Source organism: Crocuta crocuta, unplaced genomic scaffold (genome assembly GCF_008692635.1).
Source record: "Crocuta crocuta isolate KB4526 unplaced genomic scaffold, BGI_CrCroc_1.0 scaffold147, whole genome shotgun sequence".
Lineage (NCBI taxonomy): Eukaryota > Metazoa > Chordata > Mammalia > Carnivora > Hyaenidae > Crocuta > Crocuta crocuta.
This window is the reverse complement of record NW_027532594.1, coordinates 204,431-217,571: the sequence shown is the minus strand read 5'-3', so window position 1 is coordinate 217,571 and position 13,141 is coordinate 204,431. Positions and strand designations below refer to the sequence as shown.

At 33.4% G+C, this 13,141-nt stretch overlaps 2 long non-coding RNA genes across 2 annotated transcripts in view; one reads left to right on the top strand and one right to left on the bottom strand.

Moving 5' to 3' along the window:
• Positions 1-13,141, top strand: part of LOC144244660 (uncharacterized) — a 192,446-nt gene that overhangs the window by 73,908 nt on the left and 105,397 nt on the right. The window lies entirely within an intron of this gene.
• The window catches only part of LOC144244659 (uncharacterized), an 89,021-nt gene that overhangs the window by 64,604 nt on the left and 11,276 nt on the right, over positions 1-13,141 (bottom strand). The gene's annotated exons all lie outside the window — the stretch shown is intronic.

Sequence of the window (13,141 nt, the reverse complement as noted above, 5' to 3'; positions counted from 1 at the left end):
TGTTAGCATACTATAGTTAATTTCCTAGAATCTGTCAAGTATACAAGTTATACAATGTTAAAAGAAATCCCAGTATGTATGGGACTTGAATCATCATTTGAGGGTAAATGGAATAATAATTTGCTCATTTTTTAATGAACATGTTAACAGAGTTTTAACAACTGCCAAATCCCTTTCACACTGACATGTTTTATATTAGCTGGGCATAAGAACGTATGATAAAGGAATGCAAACTTTTACCAAAATATTACGGTTCATACCCAGTATACTATTGTTCTTATTGATGCATTAAAGGTGGTAAGTTATAGAGCTAGCAAGATACTTAGCAAAGGATTCACATATAAAAACTTAAGAATGGCAATCCACTAAACAATGGTAGAATTCTGTAAACATACTAGATAATTGAAAGTGTAAGTTTATCTCTACAGAACCTCTCTAAAGTACAGTTGTATACAATCAGCATAAATTGTTTATGAGAAATATTTATACTCTGTAGCCTTCCCATTCTTCTTGTTTCCACTAGGTAGTTCTTAAACTAAAAATTCCTACTGTAATAATGGATGTAAGGCAGTGTTCTTTCTTCCTTTTTGCTACCTCTGAGAAGAGCAAATCAAGATTGCTCTTTGCTAGCAGTAAATAACCTCTGAAAATACTCTAATCATTTTTTTCTTTGACTTTCTGATCCAATTAGGCAGTTATCTTGCATTTGATTTCCTTTCAATAATTATTTCAAATTATGTAGAAGACGGGGATGTATCTATTTTAGAGTATGCAAAAAAACATTCACACACACACACACACACACACTAAACCCCCTTCTATTCAAATAATTGGAATGTTAATCCTATCGCTATATGCTTCCTACAAAGATAAGTAAAATTCAATGACTAGTGAAAAACAATGAACTTAAAAGAAGACAGCAAAACTGAGAAATGTATCAGGTTAATAAAATAGTGTAGAAGAGTAACCTATTTTACAAATAAGCTATGTAGTAAAATAGAGAATGTAGAAAGAATAGTTGAAATATAATGTGGTCTCTAAGCAACATGAGATATTGAACTCATTTTTATCTTCTCACAGAAAGAGAAGAAAATGAATCTAGGTTGTAAGAGAACAAGTGAAAATTATCATCATCAGCTATTTATTGGGCATTGTTTATGTGTATAGTTTCACAATTACCATCATTGATCCAAAGAAGGCAAGGTAATGTTGACCTTGGAAAACTTCAACATAACAGAAGAGAGTAGTAAATAAACTTTTTTTATCTTTTGTTTTCAAACCCACACTTCGAACAAGGCATTTTAAGGGAAGAGCACAAAGGGGAAGCAGATGATTTTGTTTCAATGGCTAAAGCATGATGAACATGTTTTGGGGATATGAGCTCCCACTTAGGGTTCAGTTTCATGTTGCAAATCAATTTCAGATTCTGTTTCTTTGTCATATTCTGGTGAACATCTTAGAAGGAATAATTATGTTTCTCTATTCCATTATAAACCATGTCCTACTGTTTTTAACCATCTATTGTAATCCTTTATTATTCAAAAATATTCTTATATACACGTCTTTCCTTCAATCCACTTTTTAACATGTGAAATTATTTTATCTGATAGCAAACCTTATTTTCCCAAATCAAATAATAATTGTTTAACATTGAAAGGTGACTTCCAATTCCTTCAATAAATAGAAATTTCTTTTATAATCTAATAATACTATATAAAAAATTACTCTTCTTGAGAATTATGATCCTCCTCAGTAATGACATCTTAGTAGTGTAATTCTCACTGGATGATAAAAAAATCCATCTCTCTCAAACTCAATTCTTCTTAATTAATCTGAATCATTTATATTTTGAATGGGAAGATAAAACATATTCTTAAAAAATCAGGTTACATGGTCATAGAGACTACTTCATATTTTCAACCCAAAAGCATAAGTGTAATTTTGCAGTTTTCATATTCCATATGATATTTTCATTTTTCTACATCTTTGAATTCCACCAAAGTATATGATAGGTATAAAGATCATTGGCATAGTAGATCACCTATGCATTTATGGGAACTTTGGAAAAATTTTATCTCATATATGTTAAAATTCAGAAATTTCTATTTTTCTATACAAATAATATCATCAGTCTGCCTTCTTCTGGAAGGTGAAGAAATTTGTTTTGTTCAAGGCAACTAATTTCATTGGCTCATAAAGAGAGGGCATTGTTGAAAATTTTTCACATGGTGTTATTCTTTCCCTAATATGTTTGCAGCTTATGGGCAGTTCTTAAATTTAATGCTGTTACTAACCTCTTTTCAGCTGCTACAGCATCATAGCCCATAGATACCCTAAGGCTTTCCTACTGTAAAAGTTTAGTTCTAAAAGATCATTTTCCATGATAATACATTTTTAGCTATTGCAATGCTAGAAATTACTCCATAGACAAACTTTCATTTTACACATGAACAAATTTGGCCGCAGCAAAATAAAGTAACTTGCCTAATGTCATATAGATAATAAATTAGACCCTCTTCAGGACTAGAATTAAAATATATTGACTCACATCCTACTGTTCATTTCATTATACCAGTAATTTCAAAACATTCCTAGCCAAAGCCAAGGTTTGAAATAAATTCCCAAACTTAGCCTTGTTTTTACTTTTTTTTAGGTTTCATAGATTCTCATTAGTAGTTTAGAAATGCTTTGGGGGCTTAGGAAAAGTATGGATTTGTGTTTCTGGCTCTTTCTAGCTTGGTTCAGCCTGCAGTGGCTTTTAGGTTTTTGGAGCTTAGATTTAATGATAAATTAAATGGGAAGATATGGGAGGTTAAAGTAAATGATTCATTAATGTAATTTCATTAGCCTTTGAGAGCACCACTCTGAGGTGGGAAGGAAGAGGTTTCTTAACCAAATTGAACTTCAGTTAATTTATTTACATTATATATAATAATAGTACCTAAGTATCTAAGTTCTAAGTCAATATGTATTTATTTCAAAATAATCACCTAGAGAATCAAGATTGTATGGTTGAGGGGCTGCAGATGAGGACTGAAACTAATAGCTATTTGCAAACTGTACTGAGTTATTCCTTCGGCCAAACTTGTGAAATTCCAAGGGAGATAATTGACCATATTGATTACTTAAAATGTCTTTCTGACTATGGAAAAATAAGATCTATCTACATGGATTATTTTCCTACTTACAATACACAAATATCAGTGGTTTGCCTTTTTCAGGATGACAAAGATTATTAAATAGTGCTAATATGAGTGACCCATTATTATATACTTTCAGAAACTATCAATTTTTGAGTAACAGGTTCAACATAAAAATTGCAGGAATATAAATGTGTTTAGACTAGAAATAAATTAATATAAAACTTTGAGTTGATGGCTGGTGAGAATAAGACTAGAAAGACAGACAAGGATAGAATAGAATAGAATAGAATAGAATAGAATAGAATAGAACCCTAATTAGAGAAATAATAGGCGTGTAAAAGAGAGATGCAACCTTCTTAATCAGAAATTACATATAAATTAATAAGACAATATATCAAAATTGTTCTACGCTGTGTGATTTTTTCCTCCTCGCTGCAGTTTAGTTATGCAAGAAATATATATTGAACTTTGTGAGCTAGAAACAGCTTTAGTGCCAGTTATAGTGGTGAAGAGACTTGACATTTGCCTTCATGGAGCTTTCATGATGTTGGGAACACTTGATGATAAACAGGTAAAAATATTAAATAAATAGAAATTTGACATATGAAAAAGTGTCAAAGTTTAACACTGGGATAGAGAGTGACTTAGGGACTAGAGCAGAGAGTGCTTTTGGTAAGGGTTTCAAGAAAGAATTCTTAGAGAGGACAGTTTTTGACTTGAAACCAAATGGTCAATAAAATATCATGAAAAATAGAGTTCTTGACAGAGAGAACAGAGTCTGAAGTGGAAATGATGTGGTATATCTGAGGAACAAAATTAATGCCAGCTATGAAGAGCCACAGTGAGAGAAAAGGAACACAAGACAAGACAATATAAAATCTCGTGACAGAAGATAAAATCTGATCAAAGGATACATCATTCCATTTTGCCGAATTTTTTACTTAAGTTTTAGCTCTGATGCCTCCATCAGCAAAGTGGACAACATCTGTGTTTTTTATAATACTGAAGTTGCCTGTGGTGAAATGATATAGTATATTTAACTCTCTATTTCTTCACTGTTATATAGGTTGGTTGGGAATGGTGTCTTGATTATTATATTACAGAAATCAGCAGAATGCCTGCCTCAAGTTGCTCAGTTATTTATGACTAAGTGAATGAATGGATGAGCCACTGTCTAAGTTCATATGTTCATAGAAAACCATTTTTAAATGCTTGGGTAAAAATACCTAACATCCTAAGTCATGAAAGGAAGTTGTATTGTTATAAAATGACATTTTGATTCAGCATAAAAAAAAAAATAGATTCAAGTATGTGCTTTGTAATTGTAGATCATATTTTTAGGCAAGTCCCTTAATACAAAAGGAAAATTCCTTCTCTGTTGTAGGTGAGAAGGAAGGGGGTAATGAAATATTACCATCAAGGATGTTGGATTATGTTTTTTAAAATAGGAAGCTAGCTAAGAAAAAAAAAGAGAGAAAACACAAATCACTAATACTATAAATGAGAGGACATTATGACAGACCTCATGGACATTAGAAGAATAGTAAGTACATACCATGGACAATTCTATGCCCAAAACTTTGAAAACCTAAATGAAATAAGCCAATTCATTGAAAGATACAATCTATCAAAATTTACTCAAGAAATAGACACTGAAAGAAACAGAGTCAATAATTACTAACTTTCCCAAAAAAAGGGTGGGAAGACCACATGCACTCAATGATGAATTCTACCTAATATTTAAAGAAAAAAGTATATCATTTTTCCAAAATCTCCTCCAGAGGAAAGAGGCAGTGAGACTACTTCCTAACTCAATCTAGGGGGGCAGAAATGCCCTAATTCTCAAACCAAAGGCATTACTTGAAATAACTACAGATTGATGTTGCTTATGAACATAGATGCAAAAATTGTCAACAAAATACTAGCATATAAAATCAAACAGTATTTAAGGTTTTTATACTAGATCAAATGGGATTTATTCCAAGGATGTAATCTGGTTCACTATTTAAAAATCAATTTAATCTTCTATATCAACAGACTAAAGAGGACAAATCACACGATTATATCAGTATGTTCAGAAAGAGCATCTGACAAAATCCAACACTCCCTCATGATTAGAAACTCTCAGCAAACTTGGAATAGAAGGAAACTTCGTCAACTTGATAAAGAATACATACAAAAAAACCGCTAGCCAACGTAATACTTACTGGTAACAAAACTAGAAGCTTTCCTGCTAAGATCAGGAGCAAAGCAAGGATGTCTGCTCTCACTACTCCTTTTAAACGTGTACTAGAAATCCTGTCTAATGCAGTAAGACAAGAAAAGGAGAGACAAGGTAAAGAGACTGGAGAGGAGGACATAAAACTCTGTGTTGACAGATGACACGAATATTTACATAGAAATCCAAAAGAATAAACATCATCAACAACAAAAATCTCCTGGAACAGTTATAGCAAATTATAACAAATTTGTAGAATACAGATACTCCACCAATAAACAAGTAAAATTTGAAATAAAAAAAACACCATTTACATTACCATTTCCCAAACTGAAATACTTGTATATAAATCAAACAAAACATATGGAATATCTATATGAGGAAAATGACAAAACTCTAATAAAAATATAAATAGGAACTAAATAAATGGAGAAACACTCTATGTTTATGGATAGGAAGTCTTAATATTGTTAAGATATCACTTTTTATTCTAGATACTCTGTAGACTCAGTGACATTCCATTTAAAATTCAACCAAATTATTTGGTTGATATTAACAAATTGGTTCTAAAATTTATATGCAGAAGTGGAGATCCATGTGCTAGGTTTAGTGTATTTTTGCTGGACGTGCCTTACCTATATATGTTAGGGGAAAGATCTTATCTCTATGTTTCTTTATTTTTCTAAGGCAAACATGAAAGCAACCTTACAACAGGAGAATAAATAATCTGCTTGGTACAGGTTGTCCAGATTTGCTTGTGATGGTTTTAATAAAGACTTTTGTGAAAAGCGGATGCCCAGACGTAAGGATCTTTGAACATGTCAAATGCCCAATTAGTGTAGAATCCCTCCAGTGCCAAGAAGGGAGGACATTCATCCACCCCAGAGAGCTTTTTGCTCAGCAAAAAGTGATTTATTTTCCAGGGTCATTTTTACACAATACTGTCTGTTGCACCAGAGTTCAATCCTTTATCTTTGAGGATAATTAGGAATAGGAATAGTGGGGAGATATTTGCAAACCACTTTTCCCCTTTGTTCTTTGGATTGGAAAGGTTTATGTCTACTATTCAAGTTCAGTTTGCCAAGCACTCAGGGTAAGAGCCAGATTGTCATTTCCTGGAGCAATAAGAGAAGCAGAGACTCAACGGTTATGATTTTGTTACCATAGGTCTCCTCTGGAAGAAAAACTATTGGTTGCAAAGGCATTGCTGCTTTTATAAGCTCACTAAGATCAAAATAGGAAAAGTGTGATTTCATGCTTCTTCCTGAACCTTGTGCCTGATATTCTTCTTATGTATTTTATGTGTGTGCTCAAATCCAATATTTTACATAGATTTAAGCTGAGAAGCTTCTATTAGCCTAAAGAAAATTATGGCTATTTAAAATGAGTGAAAAAGTAGATTAAATACATATTTAAGGAGAGTCTTTTTAAAAGTTTATTTTTATTTTTATTTGTTTTGAGAAAGAGCGATAGAAAGCCAGTGCAGGAGAAGTAGAGAGAGGAGACAGAAATCCAACCAGGCTCTGCATTGTCAGCACATAGTCTGATGGATGCAGGGTTCTAACTCTCCAATGGCAAGATCATGAACTGAGCCAAGTTAAGAGTCAGATGCTTAACCAACAAAGCCACCCAGGTGCACCAGGGGAGAGCCATTTTATACCAATAAATTAAACTGAAAATCATCTACTTAAAAACTTAATGCAAAGATTCTGGGGTGTTAGCGTTAACAGTGGCAGCATAGTTTTTGGCTCTTCCCAAATCCTCACATAAAACCATACAAAGCAGTGAGATAGCAAACAAAACAAAAAACAAGCAAACAAAAAACCAAAACAACAAAATCCTAATGGACAACATTCATATAAACATCAATGACTAGATATCCCTATGAACTTCACAATACCAGCAGCTATAGGAACAAATACATCAGTATAGGGACAATAGAAGACAGAGAGAAACAAAGGGATAAATGGTAGACATTGAGAAAGGAGATCAGCAAAATAGTCAAAAGTTATTCATCAAAGTTATTCATGAGACAATTTGAGAATACTGGCTACATCTATATGGAGAGTTGCTCATTCTGACAGTGGAGGAGAGCAAAGGCCTATGGTAAGAACCAAAAGGGCTGAAGTAATCTAGCTTCAATGAATATTCAAAATTGATTTACCAGTGGTCTTTTCTAAACAAAGTCCTCTACACTAAGGAGAAACTACTGGAAGGAAATAGAAGAGTACTAGAACAGGGGCGCCTGGGTGGCTCAGTCGGTTAAGCGTTTGACTTCAGCTCAGGTCATGATCTCATGGTTCGTGGGTTCGAGCCCTGCGTCGGGCTTTGTGCTGACAGCTCAGAGCCTGGAACCTGCTTCAGATTCTGTGTCTCTCTCTGACCCTCTCCTGTTCATGCTGTCTCTCTCTCTCTCTCTCTCAGATATAAATAAAACACTTAAAAAAAAAAAAAAAGAATAGAACAAGGAGAACTCAGAAAGAAAGATGCCATATTTAAATTTATTTTAATATTTATTTATTTTGAGAGAGACAAAATAAGCATGAGTGGGGGAGGGGAAAAGTGAGGGGAAGATAATGTCAAGCAGGCTCTGCACTATAGACAGGCTGGAACCCATAAAACTGTGAGATTATGACCTAAGATGAAATCAAAAGTCAGTCCCTCAACTGAGTCACCCAAGCACCCCAGCAAGATGCCATATTTTAAAATACTACACAAAAACAATAAAAAAGTGGGTTTTTCTGAGGTAGTAGGAGCTCTCTGAGCCAAGCATCCTTTTAAAATAGGACAAAGTATTAGTGTCAAATCTCATACAATATTCCATAGGAAAAAAGATTGCAAAGCATAATGACATCACAGCGAGCCTAATCTTCTGAAGTAAATCAAAACTCTAATATTTCCACACATATTTCAAAACAAACTGAAAGATATTAAGAAAATGATATAAGACATAAATGAACAAAATATATCAGAAGTAGGAAAACAATCAGGAATGATGTGATATAAAATAATTTGAAATAAAAGAGCAAATCATTTTACACATGAAGACTAAATGAGAAGAACCAAAAGAGCAACTCAACACAACTAATAAAGCTTTAACAGAAAAAGGTAGGAAGGAAAACATTTTAAAATTAACACTTATACAAAGAGATTTGGAGGTGCTTGGGTGGCTCAGTCGGCTAAGCGTTTTACTTCAGCTCCGGTCATGTTCTCACAGTTTGTGGATTTGAGCCCCGGGTCAGGCTCTGTGCTGACAGCTCAGAGTCTGGAGCCTACTTTGGATTCTGTGTCTCCATTTCTTTCTGCCCTTCCCCCACTCATGGTCTCTGTCTCTCTCCTCTCAAAAAAATAAATAAACATTAAAATTTTTTTAAATAAAAAAAGATTGTAAATACATATTGAATGAATACAGATTACATTTGAGAGTATCTACCCAGAACAACCAACACAAAAATACAAGAACCAAACACAACAATCAAAAAAACAACAACAACAAAAAAAAACAAAGCCTAACTCAAGCCCCCACCCCCAAATCTGAGCATCTGACCCAAGGGTATATGACTTACAAAGGAAATAAAATTAGATCATCAAACCCTTTGGTAGCAGCACCATATACCCCCAAAATATGAAATAAAATATTGAAAATACTTGAGAAAAGAAAATGTGAAGCAATGATTTTATATCTGAAAAAGTTGACATTCAAGTGTAAAAGGCATATACAAACTTATTAATACACAAAATCTTGACGAATATTTTTCTCATGAACCCTTTGTATCAAATTTACTAGAAACAAGAGTCGGATAATGAAAATGACAATGTAATTAGGGCTGGAGAGGAATAAATATATAATTTTAGAACCAAGACAAAATGAACTTTGAAAAGGAAAGATTATAGCAGATAATGACTATACGATCTGACAATGGGAAGAAAGTGGGCATAACTCATGAAGAAATAAATTTATTTTCTTAAAAATATTTAATGTTTTATTTATTTTTGAGAGAGAAAGGCAGTGTAAGCAGGGAGAGTCAGAGAGAGGGGGATATACAGAATCCGAAGATAGGCTTCAGGCTCTGAGCTAGCTGTCAGCACAGAGCGTGATGTGGGGCTCGAACCCACAAACCTGAGATCATGATCTGAGCTGAAGTCAGACGCTTAACTGATTGAGCCACCCAGGTACCGCAAATGAATTTAAATCTATTTCTAGTAATCATAATTGGTTGGGGTAATATTAATTTTGTTAGTCTGAGACTGTTGTATAGCAAATAAACTAGTTATTAAATATTTCAATATTGCTGCCCACCCTTAAGAATAAGAATTCACTGTGTGGAAGAAAGAAAATACAACTGTAATATATGAGGTTGTGTTGAAACCCTTTAGTCTTGAATTTAATTTAGAAGTTTTAGTATGGGGGCGCCTGGGTGGCTTAGTCGGTTAAGCGTCCGACTTTCGCTTAGGTCATGATCTCGCGGTTCGTGGGTTCGAGCCCCGCATCGGGCTATGTGCTGACTGCCAGCTCAGAGCCTGGAGCCTGTTTCAGTCTGTGACTCCCTCTCTCTCTGACCCTCCTCTGCTCACGCTCTCTCTCTCTCTCTCCTAGAAATAAATAAAAAATATTTAAAAAAAAAAAAGTTTTAGTATGATCTTACAAGGTATTTAATTTAGTCCATTGAAGAATTCTAGAAACAATTCCCAAAAAAATGTCTCTGGTACCAATATTGTGGACTTGAAATAATAACTCCTCAATGAAAATCCAGAGCTTCCTGAAAAGTGGCCGATTATAGAACTGAGGCAGGAATAGTTTGGCATGCCAGACAGGAAGGTCTATCTGAAACTTAACAGGGTTATATCAAAGGAGGCTACAGTAAAAGTAGAAATGGTAGTGAACCTAAGCCCATCAAATGTACTTAAATCCATGAGTTCATAAGAAACTGCAAAAAGATTAATCATTGGTAACTTTCTCAGGCTGATAGGTAATAAATTCATTATATCAACAACTAGTTAAATTAAACAGTCAAGCATTTCTCCTGACTTCTCTATTAATCATACCATTAGAAACCAAATACTAGACTGGAGAAATCATCTCCATTCAAATTTATTCCAGCTACTTAGTGAAAACAAAATGAGAGAATTTGAATATTAACATTTTAGAACCCCTGATGATTTAATGGATCTAGGTGGTGTGCATCGGTGGATACTAACACCATAAATGAGTAAATTAAACAAACATAGTGTAAAACAGAGATTTATTATATACTTCTTGATGAAAGAAGATACCACCACTATCATCTTGGCAAGGATATTAAACCTAAGTCTGATCAAGCATCTGGATCTACTTGCCATTTTGTAGGAAATGTAGATGACAAATATAGTGAGTTGTGAAAAACTCTCTAGGTTCAGTTCCCCAGGTTCTTCAAGAGAATTACCATAATAAAAAGAAAAGAAAGGAGAGAGAAACCTGTGGGGTAAAAGAGTCTTAAAAGTATTATAAAGTTTTATAAAGGGAGCATATACTTTTGGGTGATAAAATCATAATAAAAAGTGAGGAAGTTATTATAAAAGTCAAGATAGCAGGTGCTTTTGAAGGGAGAAGAGCCATGGTTAATATGGGAAAATACAGAGGCTACTGGGTGGGTAGGGGGGCTCCTAAAGTTCCAAGGTCATGGATTTAAGATCATTCCATTTATAATAGTTTATTAGTTTGTATATAAACTTTTTGCTTCTTTGTGTTTTATATTACAATAAAAGATTCAAAAGTGTTAATGAAAGTAGCTGCTAAATATATAAGCAGTTTAGTTCTTTTTAGATAAAGTTAGGCTTAACACAAATGTCTGAGTTAGAATGCCCTGAATTGGATGTTGTTTGGTAGGGGGACAGTGAAGGAAAATAATCGATCATATATTTTCTATTTTATATACTTCTTTTATGTTTCAATCTGGCCTTTAACAGGAAGGACATATTATACAATTAAAACAAACATTTTAAAAAAAGAAGGAAAAACCCTGTTTCATTATTTGGAACAGTGACAATTTATAATATGAAAAGAAAGATGTTTGCAAATTTCAATTAAGGACACCACCCTGGGCTGTTTATTTACTGGGCTATTGTACTGGTTACTTTATCTCTGTTGACTAGTACAACTCCACTGAAAAACTCAGATAAAATACGTCCCATTTAATTTTATGTGGCTTGGGACAAGTAAAGGAAAACAAAATATTCTACTTGAAAATTATAGTTTTGAAGACAGAATAGGCAGGAAGTTAAATTCTGAACTGCAACTCGTTTATAAAACTGTAATCATAATACTTATTCTTTTATAGAATATTGGTTTTAGCAAAGAAATGCATAAAGTAACAGTACATGCTTCATTCTGTTTAGGAGCCCAATTATCATGCCTTTCAATGTAAGGATTCAAAAAAGAATGTGCATATAGATTTTGAAAAATTCAGTTCCATGTCAAGAAAATACTAACGTGAGAACCATTGTACTTAAACTACTTCCAAAGCTATTTTAAGTTCTCTTTTCACTATCTTTAAAAAATTATCTTGACCAACTATTATACTTTCAAAAGGAAGAATCTTAGATTATATTTTTTAGCTGTTAAGGGTTGTCAAATGTTAGTCAAAAATATGTGACCTCCATTTCTGAATGTCATTTTAAATGATGAATTCATATTTTAAAATAATTTTCTTCCCTGATTTTAACAATAGCAAATGGGACAAGAACTTTGCCTTACTGGGGTTTTCCAGTATTTAAGTACTACTCTAGAATTTATTCTGAGAGAATTGATATTGCTTTTAAAAGAAAAAAGAGCAAGTATCACTGACTGCATCCACAGTGCAAATGGAATGTGCTCATTATGAGCCATTTTTAGCAGAGAAGGAAAATACAGTTCTAATATAGATACCAAATGTAAGGAAATAATTTCTACATAACAATTCCATTTTGGTACTTGTATGATAAAAATAGGCCAATAATTTACAAGTGTCCTTCACAAGCCACTAAGCCTACATTTTATATTTGAATTCAAATAGAAGGGAAATGTAGTCTTTCCACCACTTTCATGTTTTTTAAATCCAGAAGTTTTCTTTTTTTAATAGCTAAAAAGACAATATGTACAGTATTCAAAGGGAATTTTGAAATTATGCAGTCCATTCTATGATTTTCCTGCTTCTCAAACTAAGATTCAAATACAAACCCTTACAACATGTGGTACCTGCTGGGGTAAATAAAACCTCAATTTTAGCGAAATTTATCTTCCTATTAGTGTGATTTTGAATGTTTACCAGCAATTAAGTAATTTATACTTTGCCATGTGCCTTCTCCATGGGAACTCGTGTGCTAAGTACTAAGGGTACTACATTGCACAAAGGCCATTACCCTTAAAAACCTTACATTTTAAAAGAAAGATGATATAAATAAATGAATTAATAGGATGAATTCCAGATTCTGATAAGTGTTTATAAAGTCAATGTAAAGGATGCTAATATCAAGATAGGACATGTAGAAGGAATATACCTAACGCACTGCCATTTAAGCTGAGACCTAAAGAGTGAAGAATTAGCCATGTGAAGACCTGTACAAACAGGGCTCTAGGGAGAGTAAATGCCACGTGAAAGTCCTTAAAAACAGTGATATTGGTGCCTCATGAGCAGGAATAGGTGATGAAGAAGGAGAGGTAATCATAGATAAGATCATGTGTGATATTTTCTTTTGGAAATGTTTTGCAGTGAGAGAGTGTGACATGACAGTAAACTCTCAGTGTTCAGTGGCTCATTTCTAG